The sequence below is a fragment of the Gadus macrocephalus genome, chromosome 12 (genome assembly GCF_031168955.1).
Source record: "Gadus macrocephalus chromosome 12, ASM3116895v1".
Lineage (NCBI taxonomy): Eukaryota > Metazoa > Chordata > Actinopteri > Gadiformes > Gadidae > Gadus > Gadus macrocephalus.
This window is the reverse complement of record NC_082393.1, coordinates 4,290,024-4,295,628: the sequence shown is the minus strand read 5'-3', so window position 1 is coordinate 4,295,628 and position 5,605 is coordinate 4,290,024. Positions and strand designations below refer to the sequence as shown.

At 53.3% G+C, this 5,605-nt stretch overlaps 1 long non-coding RNA gene across 1 annotated transcript; it reads left to right on the top strand.

Annotated features, from left to right (window-relative positions):
- The first annotated feature begins 3,672 nt into the window (after positions 1 to 3,672).
- Positions 3,673 to 4,695, top strand: LOC132469228 (uncharacterized). The gene is made up of 2 exons (XR_009528380.1): positions 3,673 to 3,811; positions 3,846 to 4,695. It is a non-coding gene; the product is annotated as an uncharacterized LOC132469228 (long non-coding RNA).
- The last annotated feature ends 910 nt before the right edge of the window (positions 4,696 to 5,605 follow it).

Genomic DNA, 5,605 nt, shown 5'->3' with positions numbered 1-5,605 from the left:
GGGAGAGGGAGAGAGGGAAAGAGAGAGAGAGAGAGAAACAGGGAAAGAGGGTGGGAAAGGGAGAAACAGGGAGAGGGAGAGAGGGGGAGGAGGAGGGGGAGAGAGAGGGAGAGAGATCCTCCCCCTAACTACATCCTCTGGCCTCACACACTGACGTCTGAGCCCCTGCAGCTGCTGTGGCCGTGAGTGTGATACTTTGTACTTTGCCCTGCAAAGGAGTTGGCCGAAGCAGGGTGGGGTTTAATGAGTCATTGGACGCACGCACACACACACACACACACACACACGCACACACACACACACACACACACACACACACACACACACCCCCTCCCTCCCTCCCTCCCTCCCTCCCTCCCGTCACCAGAGCTGGCGAGGGGCCAGCGAGGCCCTGGTCCCTAATCCAAACCAAGGAGTGACCGTGAGGAGTCCAAAACAACTCCAAACACAATCCCTTCACTTCCTGAGGGGCCGCCATTGTCTCTCTACCTCTCTCGCCCTCACCCTCTCTCTCTCTCTCTCTCTCCCTACCTCTACCTCTCTCGCCCTCACCCTCTCTCTCCCTACCTCTACCTCTCTCACCCTCTCTCTCTCTCTCTCTCTCTCTCTCTCTCTCTCTCTCTCCCAGCAGCACCTCCACCTCACCCAGCCCTCCGCTCGGGTTTCCCCCTGGCCACGCCAGCTGGCCCCGTCTCGCGGGTTGAACCGCCGCACCGCGGGGCTGAATCACCCGTCCAGCTAACCCCGTTCACCTCAACCCCAGAGAGGGCCCCCGTCGCAGAGGGCCACGCCCCGGGGGCCTCGCGGCGCGGCATGACGCAAGGCCCCTGCAACAAGGCTCCGGTGTGAGGTCAGCACGGCAGTCTGCTAGCATAGGGCTAGCATCGGGCTAGCATCGGGCTAGCGCCGGGCGACGGCAGCAGCTGCTGCTGTTGCATAATCCTTCACATTGGCCGCAGGGCGCGGATCTTGTGTCTGCAGCAGCTCTGGCAGCGTGCGCCGATTTCGTGGTTATTGGCTGTCAGCGGCTGCCATTGTGCGACCGTTTATAATCACCCCCTTTGTTTGGCTGCATGAATCTCTGCCTGCAGTCTCCCATCTCCACACATGTAATTCTGACGTAAGGCCGCTCTATCTTCTCTCTCTCTCTCGCTCTCTCTCTCGCTCTCTCTCGCTCTCTCTCGCTCTCTGCAGTCAGATCATCTATCAGCACTGCAGGGTGGTGCTAATGCTGATGATATTAAAAGCAAGCCTCCATGGCTCACGCATTGTGGTTATGAAGTGGCCGTCCTTTGCAATGGATCAGGAAAGAGATACAAAGAAAACAAAGGGAAGTGATTGAATCCAACATGAATGGACATCGTTTAGCCTTGAGAGCATGACGAGTGGCTCAATGGATCAGATCAGGTTCGTCTCTCGGCCCCCACAACACCCCTTAGGGACACTTGATGCATCACATGATGCATCATGGGAAATGAGCACATTTCAAATCAGCAGTTCCCCCCCTAATTTCACCGCCGAAAGAGTGACACATCATGTGGTGCGTCGGGACAGAGCAGGGATTCACGCCGGTGAACATGGCAGAACGCGGCTAAAAATATCCCAAAAAAAAAAAACACCACCATGTTAATTCCTAGAACGCCAGCTTCGGATTACCCCCGGCGATGTAACCACGATACGAATAGCAAATTAACACCTCGGTGCCGGCCAAACATGGCTCTGTGTTGGCTGAGGTGGGAGCTGGTGTCACCCCAGCAGCAGAGTAATGGAGCGGGGGGGGTATGAGAGCCACGCTGGTGGCTGTTAACACAAGGGCTTTACGACGACACTCCAGCCAGCTTTTAGCACCGGGAACACTAAGAATACATTACGACGGGAGGCTCCTCGGTTACTCATTAGGGGAGCCCCGGGGTGGAACGCACTCAAGGAAATGAGCGATCTCTGTGGGTCGAGTCGTTAGCACCACTGGCTGCGGCGCTTGCCGTCCGTTGTAGCGGAGGTTAAGGGCCCCGTTGAGGGGCCCTTAACCCCCCCCCCCCCCTGTTAAGGCTCAGGTCTGGTCCCAACGACCACGCAGACGCTGCCACTCCGTCGTGAACCTATTTCGGTTCCGCGCCAGGTTTTAGTGAGCGGACCAATCACAGCCATTGCTGCTGCGTCGCTTCGACGCAAGGTTACACTTTTTGGGAGGCGCGCGTCAGTCCCTTGAGGTGGACGCAAGGAGGGTCCGCAATGACGTAAGGGGTCCGTAAACCCCCTTGCGTTGGTTGCGTCGACGTCCAACCGTAAGCAAGCCTTCAAGGGCCCCGTCAGGAGAGTGTCCCGGTCCCGGCCCCGTCCCGTCCCCAGGGGATTCTGCATAAGCGGACGCAGAGAGCGTGAGCAGTGTGTGAGGTGGGACGGTGCGATCGAGGAGCAATGAGGGGATCCAAGGAGACGAGCGGGGCAGCGGGGCCTCGGAGGGTCACTCTGGGTCCAGGGGAGCCCTGGTCGAGGTGTGGTCGGTCGCGAAGAAAGATGTTGATCTTTAGAATGTGCTGTCATCGCAGGAAACACACATGCGCTTCGGGGACACACACATACACACACACACACACACACACATGCGCATGGACACACACACACACACACCCACACAGTTCAGATTTCCAATTAGCCCGAACGCGGCGCATGTGCTGAGAGACGGGAGGAATGGAGAGCACCGGAGACGTGCACGCGCAGCGCCGCAGAACGGCCAGAGAGGCAGAGGCCACACCCAGCTCTGGGGAGCCATGAAGGGGACACGGGTCACCAAGGGGTGTGGGAAAAGACCCAGGGGGTCCGAGGGGTGCATCGTAGAATAGGCTCTCTCCAGGGAAATAATCTGATACTTGAATGTTTCAAATATCTTTCATATACATTTACCCCCTCGCCCCTCACAGTGAGCTGCGCGCCTGGCAGTGGTGTACTGCTCTTATGTATGATCATGGTTATTACTATTTGAGTGTCAATGAGCAAACATGGCATGCATTGCAAGGCACTAAAATGGGCAATTTAATATATAGCCAACTGACTCCATTACCCAGCAGATGGGCCTGACAGATTAACAGCGGGAATTTGCTCTAATGGCCCAGTGGATTAATTGTGGGCTGTGAATCAAGTTCATATAAATACGACACCGTGCTCTATGGGATAAACGTATGGGTAATTACTCTTTATTGAGATGTACAGTTGGTTCCATTTAACTCATTAGTGTTGGTGTTGTTGACCCTGAGGTCTACTGGAGCACACACAAACCAGTGCGCACACACACAGACAGACACGTGCGCACGCAAACACACACGTGCGCACGCACACACACACACACACACACGTGCGCACCCAAACACACACGTGCGCAGCGCACGCAATCAAACACGCATGCGCACACACACACACACACAAACAAACACGTGCACACTCACACGTGCACACACACACACACACACACACACACACACACACACACACACACACACACACACACACACACACACACACACACACACACACACACACACACACACACACACACACACACACACACACACACACACAGGGATAAAATCTGGGCCACCAGTAACAGCCAAGCTTGCACTGCCCCACACTGAGGGCTTAAGAGGTGATTAGGCAGAGATTTCATGTCCCCTGTATGTAATGCCAAACCCTCTTACTCAGCAAACGGGGGAGCCGGAGCAGACACGGAACCACAGTGGCACTGAGGAGGCTCAGTGGGACCAAGGTCACCTGGGAACAAAGGTCAGCTGGGAGCAAAGGTCACCTGGGAGCAAAGGTCTCCTGGGAGCAAAGGTCACCTGGGAGCAAAGGTCACCTGGGTCCAAGGTCAGCTGGGGCCAAGGTCACCACAGGTCCTGATCGTGTTCTTTAACTTCAGAACTAGCATTTCCTCATACACTGAATGAGGCCGCCTCTACCAGAGTGGGATGCGGGGATGAGGGAAGTCAATGAAGGGGAGACACCGAGCGCCAACACCGAGCGCCAACACCGAGCGCCAACACCGAGCGCCAACACCGAGCGCCAACACCGAGCGCCAACACCGAGCGCCAACACCGAGCCCTTCGTTTCCCCAGATGGAAGCCGACCAGGTTGATCAAGCTCTGCTAAACGTGCCCACTTCGACTCGAGCCCCCATTTTAACATTTGAACATTTGAACATTTGTGTGTGAGCCCCGGTCTAGCTTTTCCTCCGTGCTGCTGCAGAGGCAGTAGTTACGGCCCGGAAGACTGGCAGGCAGCTCCAGACTGGGAGGGGGGCTCTGCTCAGAAACACCGCAATTACCAGCTTTGCTAGGGGGCTCCTAGCAAAGCTGCTGGCAGGCGGGGGCGTCCCGCCCACAAACCCCAAATGGTCCCCTGCATGGCTGACCGGAGTCTAGACCATCCGGCCCGACAGAGCGCCGAATGAACAGGCACGCACACACGCAAACATGCACACTAGGGCTTTGACTTTTTCCCAAAAATCATATTCGAAGTTTGTTTGTTTATTAATATTAATATTCGAATGTTTATTAATAATATTTTGACCATTGAATGCCTTCAGTAAGACCTGGATTGGGCTTCGCAAAGGTTTGTTTACCGCGTTGCTATGGTTACCGGTCTTGCGTGTTCCAACGGTTTATTAGGTTTCTAATAAATCGCTGTCTAATCAATACTTCATTCAATGCCTCTTCCGTGGTCATTACAATATTACGGATAGACTGCGTCGTCAATGACCGACGTCTCTCCCTCTTGGCCGGCCCATAACAGGTTCGAATATTAAGGGCTGCCTAATATTCGTTTGAATTTTGATTTATTTTTTGATATTCGAATTATATTCGAATAACGAAGTTCGGAGTCAAAGCCCTAATGCACACACACACACACACACACACACACACACACACACACACACACACACACACACACACACACACACACACACACACACACACACACACACACACACACACACACACGGGAGGAAGTACTGCCTGCCACATATTGTTACACTTCAGAGTAAAAGCATATATAAATGGCAAGGCCCATCTTTGTTTTGCATTGCAAAACAAGGAGCTAGTGGCTGGTCTGAACAAAAGCTCCAGGAGGAAGGAAAACTTCCAAATACAGAGAGGTGACGATGACCTCACCTTTAATGCAATTGGTCACGTTAAAAAAAGGTACATGTACGCACGCAACTGCAGAAAACAGTTGCGTGCGTACATGCTTTAAAGTCACAATGCGTAACATTTCAAGCATAGCTCGTCGTATAAAAATTACGTGGGAATATCTGTAGTTGCTCGTTGATAGTGATTTGAATAATGTTATCAGTACATCACATAGTGATATATTCTACAAAGACCCTCCAGCCAAGTAGACCAGCTACGCTAGTTTGCGTCACACGATTGCACAACAAGGTAGTTAGAGTGCACACAACACTGTTATTGAGTTTTTTTAATTCTCAAAGTCTCCGTTGTACAAACTGTGAGGGGCTCAATCCTAAATACTGGGAGTTAATACAGATGTAGTCTCGCAAAGCCAGACCAAACTACAGCAAGTAGAATGGGAACACACAGATGTACCAAGTCCA